The sequence below is a fragment of the Falco punctatus genome, assembly GCF_963210335.1.
Source record: "Falco punctatus genome assembly, chromosome: 6".
NCBI lineage: Eukaryota > Metazoa > Chordata > Aves > Falconiformes > Falconidae > Falco > Falco punctatus.
The window spans coordinates 13555379-13568729 of NC_137585.1; the positions used below are offsets into that span (position 1 = coordinate 13555379).

The 13351-nt window shown below is 37.6% G+C and overlaps 1 long non-coding RNA gene across 1 annotated transcript in view; it reads right to left on the reverse strand.

Moving 5' to 3' along the window:
- Window positions 1–13351, reverse strand: part of LOC308066284 — a 128433-nt gene that overhangs the window by 88301 nt on the left and 26781 nt on the right. The window contains exon 2 of the long non-coding RNA XR_013929117.1: window positions 1–13287. This exon is cut by the window's left edge and continues 45595 nt beyond it. This is a non-coding gene — a long non-coding RNA (uncharacterized lncRNA). The remainder of the gene's footprint in view (window positions 13288–13351) is intronic.

The window sequence follows — 13351 nt, forward strand, 5'->3', positions numbered from 1 at the left end:
CATGGTGAAGCAAAAGCAAGATCAGCCATGCAGAACTTCCAAAAAGTAGTTTAGGAATTAAACTACTGTTATTAAAGTTACTGTTATTAAACTAGGGTTATTAAAACTTTAACAATATACTGAACCATTTTGTATAATGCAAATATTACGGAAAAAAAGATTAATTTTCAATCATGATTACAAGCCACCACTTTTCCTAAAGCCTCTGCTTTTTTTACCAGTGTTCTTGCATGTCCTAACACAATTTTTCTACTTTTACATGGTATCCATAAAAACTATTCTAAATTAATTAATTAGCATGCACCCTTCCAGAGAGGGAATATATTTTAAAATTATTACATAGTGAAGTTCAGGCATATTTTTATACCCTCAAAAGAGGGTAATTGATCCTCCCCTCTCCCCAGTTTCAAATGTGGAACTTGGCTGCTATGGCTTCTTTCCCACACAAATCAAGCCTTAGCTCTTTTGAATTGAAACAATATGGGATGATTATTGTGGGAAATTTTTTACTGTTACTGTAATTTAAAACTTTCTGTACCCAATTTTGCATTTTCTATAAATCAAAAACCCATTTCACTTAGGGCTACAATTAAACAGAGGAAATCAAAGACTAACTTCTAAGGAACTCTTGCTATTAATCATAGGATGAACTAGTAGTACAACTACTTTTACTGCAGTTTCTTTCTGCCTGAGAACTACATTTTAATCTAAAGCTTGAGCTCTTGAAGAGACTGTGTCACTGATGAGACAAATTAAATAAAGGTATCCTAAATGGTATAGCATTTAAGATGGAAGAAAAAACCCAAAGCACACCGACTTGTGTAGTAACTCCAAAAAAATCACTAGCAACAATACAATCAATCATAGTTATTTATTTATAGCAGCTTCTCTCACCTTTTAAGACAACAGAAGCCTGCTAAAAACTACAGTGCTGGCAACATCTGCACCATCGCAATGCTACTATAGAGACAACTACTCAGGGTCTGATGCTGCAATTACAGAAGCTATTGCACCTTTTCTTTCACCAGAAGAAGCCATGGAATCATGTCTTTTACTTTATGTAAAATGTAATGCACTGAAATACAGGTTCTTCTCCTTTTTAAAGAATAATTTACAAAAGCAATTGTTTTCAACATCAAAATTTAAATTTAAAATGACATACAAACACAAAATTAATATAGTAGTGAAAAAATGAAAGCTTGCAGAATATGCAAACTTAGGGCTTCTGCTTTTTCAAACCAGAAGTCAAAATGATGCATTTTTAGTTCCTAAAAAGAAAAATGCACCTTAATTACTAGAAAAAATAAAATATAAACTCTTAAAATCAAAAGAAAGACATGTTTCACCCAGCTGTCTTTATTTTTCCCCTCTGTCTCTGTTTCTCCAAAAAAATATTTTTTTTTATGTCATTACTGTTTTCCAGTGCCCAGATACTTTTAGGGAGAGGTTTAAAGCCTCATGGCGTTACTTTTAGCAAAACTGTCACAGAGGTACAAGTGACCACATTATTTGCAGCAGAAAATCCACAGTAAGAAAAAGAATAAAATAAAATATATACTCAAAAATTGGCTTCCATTTAAAACAAAGTCTGTAACATGTATATTCCATACTAAAGATGAACCTTTTACTGATTGCAAGGTAGCATTAAAATGTATCTTTTTAAAATTCCTCCCCCCCTCCCCTTTTTTTTTTTAATCAGACACAAAGGAAAAAAAAACTGTTTAGATTTTTGTTACTGGAAGGGCTTCTTACAAAAAACTTTGCAACAATGACTTACTATTCAAATACTGTCTTTCAATAAAACCAACAGAAAAAAAGTTTTCAGGCTGGAGAAGAGTTAGATTTAAAGAAATGACTTACTGAGACTACAGACTGAAACATTGTTTTACTATTGATTTTATTGCTAATTTCCAGCGGACTTGCAGATCTCATCATCTCTGACAAACTCCCAGGGCAATCAACACCCATTTTCAAAAAGCGCATTCAAAACGTGTCAGTTTGTCTGTGACACAACGAGTTCCCAGGTCTTTGCTTCAGTTTGCTGTAACTTGCTCATCATTTTGAGCATACCATCTGCCGAGCTGAAGGAAAGGGGGACTTCTCATTTTGTCTTCTCTGATCTGAGCATCAGCCAAAAACAGGTACTGACTACAGAGGAGAGGCACAAGCCAAAACAATTCCTACAACCATAGCCTTGCCTACCAGTAATTTTGGAGACTGGATGGGCATTGACCTGAAGAATAAAGAAGGAGTGGTGAAAACCCAAAAATAAAACAGAAGTTTTGAAATCTTGTGCAAACCGCATGAAAAAACTGCAGCATATACTCCATTTAGGTAGTTACAAACCCTGCTCAACTTAACTGTCCAAACTAGAACCTTTGTCCCTTCTCTTTTAATCCTCAGGTTGATCACACTAGTTTCTCCCATTTAATCTCAAATGATACTGTAAACTGAAGAAAGAAACTGCCTACCCTGGCCAGCTTACACTCCTTGGTGCTCAGGATGCCTACATACAGCTTGAACTGGAAGTGTTCTCATACTGCAGGTAACTAGAATATAAGATGACTGGTTACCAGAAGCACTCACAAACCATCTGGAGACACCTAAATACAAGCACTAGAACATACATGGAGCCCAGCAGCACTCACCCAAAGATTTTCAGCACCATTAATAACCAGGCTATAAAGCTCCTAAATTGGGCAGAGGATTACTAGGAAACATTTCAGAAATCTCTGGCTGTAGGACTCCTGTATTTTCACTTCTGGTTCAAAGCACTGTTTTTCACACAGCCCTTAGCAGCTGCAGGTAAGAGGAGAGGGGAAGCAGGAGGAGGGGGGAGAGGACATGGAAGCTACACAGTCTGGAACTACCAGTGGGTGGCTGCAAAAGTAAGCCCTATGCATAAGAATCTGCATGATTTGATTCTCACAGGTACGCTTATTAAAAATTTGGGAGGGGGGGACACGACACACCCACCCAAACAGTTTTTACAGTACCCGTTAAAACACAGCCTTCTGCAGTAACCGAAACAGTCAGTACAGCTTTTAGCTGGCTTGAAGCTGTCCACATGGTGGAACCAGTGTGGCTCTCTGCACTCGGTCAAATCCTCGTCTGCTTCCCAACTCTGTGCATCACGTGTGTGTCTGGGGCACTCTCCAGTGTAGCTGTGCCCTTGATGAGAACGAAAATTGTAGACAGGGCGACGGAGAAAGCCTGCTCACTTGAGCTGACTGTAATTTGCTACACAATGCCAATGCTGCACGAACCAGGCACACTAGCGTGTCTTGTAGAAACTAAACTCTTAATACAGAGGATCGGTTGCTGTAAAAAGAAATAAATTGTAAACTCACCTACATTCACGCAATCAGGAGGATAAAAAGAATGGAATAATCAGACAAAAAAGAGTCAGCAAACAGAAGATTTAAAACATATCAGTGTCATTATTTTAAAAAGTTCCCTCCCCGTTTTCTATCCTGCAAGGAGCACATAAAATTTTATCATCTGTAAGTTTTAGTTACCATGGTCCTTGTTTAGTATTCTATGAAGGCTTGAGGGGTTCGGGTTTGGGGTTTTTTTTTTTGTTTTTTAGTCAATGATCTAATTAACTTCCCCACACAATCTTAAGATACTATCAACATACTGGATTTTAATTATTTGTACAGCAGAATCCTAAACTGGAAGGGCAACAGACCAGGCAATTTCACAGCATCTTTCTGTTGAGCTGTTCTGATCGGACTTAGACTTCGATTTGGGTTATATCCATGCAGGTGCTGTGTGTCGTGCAATCTCTGCTATTACTTATGAATGCATAAAACAGAGCGACTAATTTACAAGATGGTGGTGATGAAACATACCTCATGGCAGGTAAGCAAGAGAGCACATAACCTTCCACTTCGGTAAAGAATGCTACCAAATCTTGCAAGGCAGAGGAGTTGCCTCCTAAAGCTATGAGTGAAAGTCTCCATTCAAAGGAAGTCAAAGACTTGGAATAGCAGCTGCAACACAGATCCAGACTATGAGATGCGTTCTTGCACAAAGCAGTATTTAACCCCTCAAATTCTGTAGGCATTGCATTTCAAAACAGTCCACAACTTTTCCCTTCTCAGCTCAGTGTTCTCCACGTGTATGTTATACGTGGTTTATTCAGACAATAACTGTTTCTCACAGAAGAAATCCCACGAGCAACGTCAGGGTTACCTCCAACTCACAAGGGGAGGTGCTGAGGCAGAGATGGAAGAGGAAACTGGAAGAGGCTCTTACTGTTACACCCAAGGCTGAGTGTAAAAGAATCTCCCAACTTCTTAACTCATTTTTCCAGACAAGAGCACCACCACTCCCACATATCAATACTTCATCAAGGTCTAATTTCTAGACAACAGCATGTCTAAGATGCATATTTTACAGATTAAAGGATATTATGTTAAAGGATAGAAAAGTGACTAGATAAAACTCTCAGGACTACAGACTATTTTGATCAGAAAGAGTTAACCCCACTGATTTCAATGGCACAATAAAAATTATTCTTTGTACCCAGTATTTCTCCCAGTGGCTTCTACAGTAGTCGTACCTCCTGGTACATAAAGGACAGAAAAAAGCTGTATCGTTTGAGTGGGACTTAAACTCTATGTAGGCCTTGAATTAGTCATCTGCAAAGAGATGAAATTCACTCTGTGAAGAATGGCTTTATTTTTTTAATTGCCATTAGAAGTAATGCCCACTAGACAGTAATGTGAAACACAGCTATTGATCACCTGGATAAACCTTTTCATTGGAAGTGTTTTTCAAAAATGCTCACACTGAGCTGTAACAGTCTGAAAGTGCACTAGCAAGTAATTTTTCAGCTTGATTTCTTGATGTTAAGTGAATTGCAAGACTTTTCTATTTGTTCTCCCACTATTTGCGACCTTAAAACTAATTTACACAGTTAAGACACAGGCCAGGTTTTTCACAGATTCATCTTCATGAAAGCTTGTTAGCTCTTCCTGCTGAACATTCAGTTAATCTGTATTTTAGGTTACATTGTAACTCAGGAGGAACATACTGATGACAAGTAAAGTTTCAAAATGTGGGGATTTGATACTGGCTCACTCACCCTCCTTTTCCACCTGAAGTTCAATCCACCACCAAGCAAGTGTATACTTTCATGTATTCAGCTCGGCAGGCATCAAAAGTTGAAAGGCTTGCCGCAATTATTTTAACAATAATGGAATTTTAGTGCTTCTGTGTCCAACCCAGAACCTTATATGGGTGCAAAACAGCCATATCCAACTGACAGCGTAAAGAAATCTATTTTGGGAAGAGAATTACACTCATACTTTAAGTTCCTTCGAACTCACTAAAACTGATGGCAAGATGTGGACTGCAGTGTTACAGGCTGAAGAAATATTCACCAGCAAGTACAGATGTGTATGTACGGTACCTTCCATAAGCGTGAAAGTATCCTCAGAAAGTTATAACCATATTGTTGTCACTTCTGACTGCCACACTGGCCTGCTCTTTACAACAGGTACAACCACCTTGCAGCTTGCTTCCCTCTCACGGATCAATCCCCTATTTCTAGAAAGTGTAGACCACCTTGTTCCCAGCTGGCTGTATCTGCCGCCAAGCACTTCCCTAGCTGTTTGCCTTAAGTTTAAGTTTTGACTCCTGAAAACATTTTGGAGCAAAAAATACAAGCGCCTGATGGTTACCCATTTTTATCCTGTTCACCACCCCCACCCCCTGAGAGCATTTTGTGTTACAGAGAAGAAAGTAATTGCCACTCTAAACAAAGTACTAAACAGCATCTTAAATGTGTGCACGTGAATATTACATGTTTAACCTCATTTTTATTTACACCAAATAGGAATGCATCCATACAAAAAATACGCTTACCTCATATGTGAAACATACATATATGTATCTAGTAGAGTGGGTTATACTTTAAATGAAATAATTTTATAGAGACATTCAGAAGGCACCAAGGAGACAGTAGAAATAATTGGTTTAGTATAATTTAAAATGTAAATGTCATGTAATATGTAATTTAAATGTAAATCTGCACCTTAAACCTTCAATCCATCAATGTAAATCTCCATTTAAGAAACAAAATTTCCATGTGATCATGTTAATTCCTCCTTCTATAATAATTATAGAATGAGAAATGTATAACCTTCAATTAAAACCTGGTAACTATCTTCATAACAGACTGAGTTGGAAAACTATTTTAAAAAAATGGTTACTAATAAAAATAGATTTTAAAATGTAAATGATTTATTCACGTAATAACTAAGCAACCAAAAAATCTCTATATTTCACACTGCATTAAAAACAAAACCAAACCCCATGATGAACCCCTGCAGCAAAATTTATACATGCATACCCTTTGGGCCTGTAACAGAGTTTCCATCCATTTTGGGATCAATTCCCTCCCACACACCCTGCAATTCATAAATGCATGCTGGAGTATGGAGAATACCAGTGCTGTGTCCCTTAGAACAAGAAAGTAAGACTGTCAACACTCCTTGGTTTAAAGTAGACAAAGTAAGAAGGTAAAAAGCTAACTTCGTAAGTCCATAAGGTCTGCTACACACAGAGTGCAGCGTTCTTTAAATACACTTTAAGAGTTCAGGCTTCCTGTATAAGGTTTTTAATTTAGTGGTACTTTGGCTTGAGAGTATAATCCCAAACTCTCTGATACCTGTGGGAGACCTTCCACTGCCTCAGGACTAGATATACTATTTTGTTTCCTATAGACAAGTAAGACAATACATCTCATCTGCCAAAGGTAGCAAAAATATAATGAGAACTCTCCTTTTTAAAAAAAGAATCTGCAACCAGAGAGAAAAATAAATACAAAAAAAAAAAAAGAGAGAGAAAAAAGAATGATATATCAAAGACCAAAATCTTTTGAAAATAATACTTGCTGTATATACAAATGTAGAAGTAAATATACCACAGCTTTTTGTGTATGGGTAACAAAACAAATAAAGTGATCAAAATCTCTTGAATGCAATCAAATAGCTTCCATACCCTTTTGCACAGTGAGTTCCAATAAAAAGGAAGACTAATTCTGAAAAGATCACTGATGCATTTAAAAGTCAATGTCAAAGCTTTCTGTTCACCAGCACAGTACTTCCTAAACTGAAACAAGTAACTGTCCATCTACAACACTGTAAACATGTCTACCTTCTTCCTAGTTATCACATTTTGCAGATGAAAATGTAAATTAATTCTTCTACAGCTTTATCTTCTGGCCAGAACAAAGTCTTTTCTATCACCTGTCTACTGCAGTTCTGTAAGACCAGTTACTGTGAACAACGTATTAGAAAGAATAATATAACTTCTGTTGAAAAATCAGTATTAAGTGTGTCACCTTTACGGAAACCCCAAACTGACCTCTCCCTCTGATGAATTAACTTCAGTGTGAAGTATCTTGGCCTACTATGGTTGTAAAACACAAAAACGCTATCACGTATTTAAGCTACTCAGTGCCACTGCCTGCCCCCTCTAGCATTAAAATAAATAGACTTGATGGTGCTGCTTCTTGTTTTCTAGCTCCTGAGATCAACTATTTCCAGTGTATTTTCTATTTTTGAAATTACCTAAAACAAGAAAAAAAAAAAAGAACACCAGAGGACAATAAAGGAAACAAGACCACTTTCAAACAATGGTATTTTTTCTAATTTGGTATTCTAAAAATATTTGTGTCTGCAGTTATAAAACCACGTGTTCTCTTCCATTATTAAAACTGAAGCTGCCTTCGCCTTCTGGAAATGTCTGCTTTCATTGACAAAAGAATTTCAGGAGCTGAATGAATGCCACAGTAAACATATCTGTATTCAGGTATCTGAATACAAGGGCAATATGCTAAGTGTACCTTCAGATTTTAAGTGTTACAAAATATCAGTCAGCAATTCAAACACAATCCATCAAAGGCTACAGAAAATTACTACTTAATTAATATTTAATAAAGGTATATTGGTTATTATAGTAATAAAATAATTTTTCCTCAGCTCTTCTTCCTTCCTCTTTGCAAAATTTTCATCCAAATAAGTTTACTTTTCTGTTTGTGTTTTAACAAGTTTAAAAAGAGCAAATCAGTTTGAAACTCCAGAGAGACTGGACAGGAGCTAAATGTTTTCTTTGGCAGATAACAGGATACAACAGTTGAGGTTAATTTAAACTTATGTGCGTAAAAATAAATAAGCAGTACACTGCCATCTTAAATCTATAGACTCTTTCCAAAAATACTGCCCTAATTTAAATAAAGAATGCATAAGGTAATGCACCAACTACATAGCAAATATGGAACCAGCGTTCACTCTTTATTTTAGTTCATAAAACTCTCATATGGAGCATCAGTGAGATGAAGCTCTTTGGAGGTGCCCCCCCCCCCCCCCCCCCTTTTTTTTTAATAAAACATGACCAATGCTTAGACATGTCTTTCAAAGTACCATTCCTGGACAATTTTTATGAGAGTTTTGAAAAGTTTTGTGGAAGACCCTGAAAGCCACTATAACAGCCAGATCGTTATTGCAAATTATTATGTATATAGGCTTAATCCAAATCCCATTTGAAGTCGGTGGAAAAACCCCCGTCGCCTTCAGAGGCCTTTGGATCAGATCCTTTGTTTCCAGAGGTACGGCATAGCAAATTTCAAATGTATGCAAGAAGGAAGAGCGTACAACTACTAAGCAAGTGGTAACACTAATCTTCTGTGAAAAAAAGACTGTTTTTACAAAGGGCAACTCAGAATGATGAGATCATACATTTGACGGTGTTTTTTTTTTTTTTTTTTTTTTTTGGAAAGACAGGCTGCAAAAGGCCTGATTCTGGGCACTTTATTCCTGCATATCCACTTACAAATCAAGGCATCTTGAACAGAATTATGTTCTATTCTGGAGACAGTAAGTCCATTTTTAATGAAATCCTACTAGTACTGGGGTCACGAGGACATTTGAAATATTCTATGTGAGCACAGAAATACCTGTGGACAAATTTCTGCATTGTCCCTAAGAAAATCACGAACAGGTTTGCTCATTAGTGAGAAGTTATAGGCCAGATTTATTAGTGATTCCACAAATGTACATACATACTATGTTACTGAATATCCAGGTAGAGGGGGATTGTTCCAAAGCCCATCAAACTCAACAGAATTCATCCTACTGTGGATCAGGCGTGGAGTTAAATGCATAAACAAGTACAGATTGCACAGCGAGTACAGTTTACAGTAGTATAAACTTATGACTTGCAAAAGTGCCTGTGCACTTGAAAACATCTACCCCACCATTTTATATCTACTGGAATCACTCTGCTTATGAATGTCGACTGAGCTGGCTACAGATTTCAACTTTTTGTCTCCTGGCTGCAACTGTAAGTCTAGCTAGCTGCATGCACACTGAATAAATGAATGCCTATCTTGGCGAAAATCAAATGCATTGTACAAGCATGCATGCTGTATGAACACGTATGTAGCTACGAAGAAACATGTTCTACAGTATGTCTTAGTTGAGAAACAAAGTCATGCAAACATATCTCTAAAATATTTTTTTTTCCTTCTCAGACAGGCACAGGTGCCATAAATCAAAATTAAAACTGTATGGCAGTATTGCTTTGTTATATATATTAGACCTCCACGACACTCGCCATTGCGGGGGGAGGAGGAGGAGGCAGGGCTGACTACCTGCACCTGTTTCAAGCTAAGAGCAACTGATACAGTTAGTAGGAAAAATGCCTAATTAGAATGTATTTCCATTTTCTTGAGGGAAGGTGTCACAATCACAAGCCTGCCCATGCCCTGAGCGCCCATGTGCACAGGAGACTTTGAACGCTGCTGTAGGAGGTACAAGGCCCTGCCGAGGTTTATCACACCACAGGAATACTGTGGCACATGGACGAGGGCCGATTACAGTGAAATCATTCTGCCTGCAAGGGAGCTGCTGAAACCCTGAGCGGCTGTGAATTACACCACACACACCCCAAATCTTTATTCTTTTTTTTTTTCTTCCCTCAAAAGAAAACTGGATGACACAAGGCATTCCTTCCAGTCCTCCTTGTATTCATCCTTAGTGGATACAAAATGTTTATGAACACTTAGCACGTACTAGGAGAAGGCAGTGCTGTACCAATACAACCATACAAAATATAATCCAGCCTTACAGTCTTACGTTATCTTCTATATTCAACAAAGAGAGAACTCCGGACTGCACCCACATCGAAAACTCCTGCTTCATTCCCTTTCTCCTCTCCACCTCCTCCCTTTTCCCTCTTCTTTACCCACAATAAAATCTCCCTTAACCTGATCCAAATCCAGCAATGTTCATCCAGGCAAAATTCCAGTTAATTTAAAAAAGTTTAGCCTGAATAAGGATGTCGCACATCCCACTTACTATCCCTGAAAGTAACCATCACATCGTAACCCACCTATCCATGTAAAATGCTGCGCTCTACGCTCCCCTTGTTTCAGTGCAAGCTGCTCCCTGCCTTGCATGTAGCAGTGCTCTCTGATGAGCACTCTGTATTACTCACAGGCCTAGAACATATGTACCTTTCCCTCACGTTCCCCACTTTCGCTGTGTTAGTACCATTCAGTAAAAGCCATATTTTTAGTCAAGATAGGTGGGAGTTTAAGAATAATAGACTGTTCATTTATCAGCAACACCTTAAATATCCTTTTGGAGGATAAAAATCCATTTGGAGGATGAGGGTGAGGGAGAAAGACTGAGTTTGGAGCAAAACCAGTGCATCTTATGATTATTTTCACTGTGTTTCACTCAGTTATTATCTGAAAATATGCAAAACTTCATCCTAGCCAGCTATAAAAAAAATCTTTTAATTCAGCAAAGTATTGTCTATGCTTTTCATTTCTCATTCCGTGCACCAAACATTTTGTACGAGAATCTTGGTAGACCAACACAAAATAGTTTCAAAATATAAATGCTGTAGCTCATGTGCATAATTCCTGAAGGCATTCATCTGAGGAGCTGAGTATTTCTATCAGCAGCTGTATTTCGAGTTACAGGCTAAAAAAAATTTTAAGTTTAAAACCTGACATTCACCAATCTAATGAACAGATTTTAATTCTCTTCAGTTAACGTACGCATGATCTTTATGCACTATGTTCACTTCAGCATGCTTATAGGAAATCCTCACTGTGAAATAAACCAGTAATAAGGCAATTCTGCTTCTTTTACTTTCACAGCAATCATCTCTAGCAAGCCACTACAAAATAATGAACTAATACACCAGAAGCAATCTTATATTCCTTTAAGTGCTAGACCACCACAACAAAACAACCCCAACAAGTATTGCAACCTAAGGAAAAAAAAAGAAAAAAAAATCCTCCTTAGATATACAGCGTCACTAGGAGCAACATCACCGAGTGCTCTGAAATTTCTCAGTGAAGACTGTTTAGCAGTTTGTGCTTCTATAACAACTACAAGTTAAACCCCCAACTAACATTTTACTTGCATTGTACTGTGCAGCTACTACAGGCCTCTAAAAAGTACTTCGAAGAAATTAATTTTAGCTATCACCAAGCCATACGTTCCTAAAATCCTTTCTTAATCTACACAGTTCAAGCTCAAAGTAAGTAGAGAATGTTACAGTGATCGGCCAATAAATACTGCTTTACTACTTAAAGTTATGAGTTGTGTTTCAGTTTATGTTGCCATAAAACAGTTCAAATGCAATGCCAATACAGAGATGGTTGTGATACAATGCTGTCAATGGCCTGCATTTAGAACTATTTTTGTACAAGGGACTAGGTATTTTCTAATTATTTTGAGGGGGGGGGGGGGGTGTAGAGAAAAAAGCCCCAAAGTTATTTAGATTTGTTATTTACTTTAATTCCTGGACATAAATAAAATTAAAGGGAAAAGATTAAAATATTCTACATAAACATTCCATTTTTTTCAGTGTCGAGGAAAGCATTTGTTCTACAAATATATATGAAAGAACTACTTTTCTCATAAAGTGTCTTTAAAATATATTTATTTCCAAATACTTTAATTTGCACATGCACTTGTCTATATAAAGAATACAAAGTAAGTATTATAATAGGTCTGGCAATTTCATAGTAGTAATAAATCTTAAGTGTATAACCATCTGCCAAATTGTGCCTAACTCAGTGCATCTACATCCACATGCTACTTTGAACTATAAACGGCATTACTCTAACATTTAAGTATTATACTTAAAATAAATTCCTTCATTAACACCCAAAGAGCAAGAGAAAGAGAGTGGGAGTGTGCACGAGCATGTGCCCGTACGCGCACGTAAGATAAAGAAGAAAATACACTTATGGCACTTACGGACCTTTAAAGGCCATGAAAAATAGTATTTTAAAAATATAAGATAAAAATGGTAATTGTAAACTAATCCTGAACAATTCCAGGTATTCTAAAATTTAAAGACAAACCCTGAAAATATTTATGTCCAAATTCACACTGCTAAGACAATCAGGAAACGTAATTGTAATGAGATACAATTACTGAAGATCATCACACAGTTACCTTAAAAAATTCTGGTTGAGAAATGCAAACACGTACCCTCCTGTGTAACACACACAAATGGCATAAAACCCTACATACTTGTAGGCATCTGTGTTAGAACTGCTCTGCACAGGGATGTTTAATAATGTTTCAAATGTAATGAAATATTCAATAAATATAAAACTTGCACCACCCAACTTTGTTTCTTTTCTTGAGCTTCTTCCTATTTTTTTTTTTTAACTGGAAGGGGGAATGCCATTCAAGAAAGAAGCTATATTGTAATCAATGAAGGCAAGACTGGCACAAGTCCTAGAACATTTGCATTCAGAAATAAAAGCTGTGATCGACCTTTGTCTGCTAAGAAAATGAAGCTTGCTGCTTTTAAACAGACTAGCGAAGGGAGGGGCAGACTTCATAGAGAGGGAGAAGAGAACCTAAAAAACAGCAACAATAGCAAATATTAGTATATCACATCCCTAATAGCTAGCAAGCAATCATCCTGAATGAGCCTAAACCTCGTCGGGCTGATAACTGGTACTACTGGTTAATAATAAATTAATAGGCAGACGCCAGCCAATTTGCCAATACCCACGTAGTTTCTGAAACTTAATTTTCCTACTTGGTAATTACTCGCCGCTCACGCCATCGTAGCGGTACACAAACGCGAAATGCTGGTGCACGTCAAGGGGGAGCGGGGAAGGCGGTGGGGGAGCAGCTTACCCTGCGCAGGGTGGGAAGCCAGCCTCGGGGAGCCGCCGATGTGGTGGTGCTGGTGGTGGTGGTGGTGGTGTTCACCTTGCAGCTCTGCAGTCTCCTGGAAAAGCAGGCAGAAGGCACTGAGCTAGCTCTGTGGCATTTCTCGCCCTTGCAAGTGCACG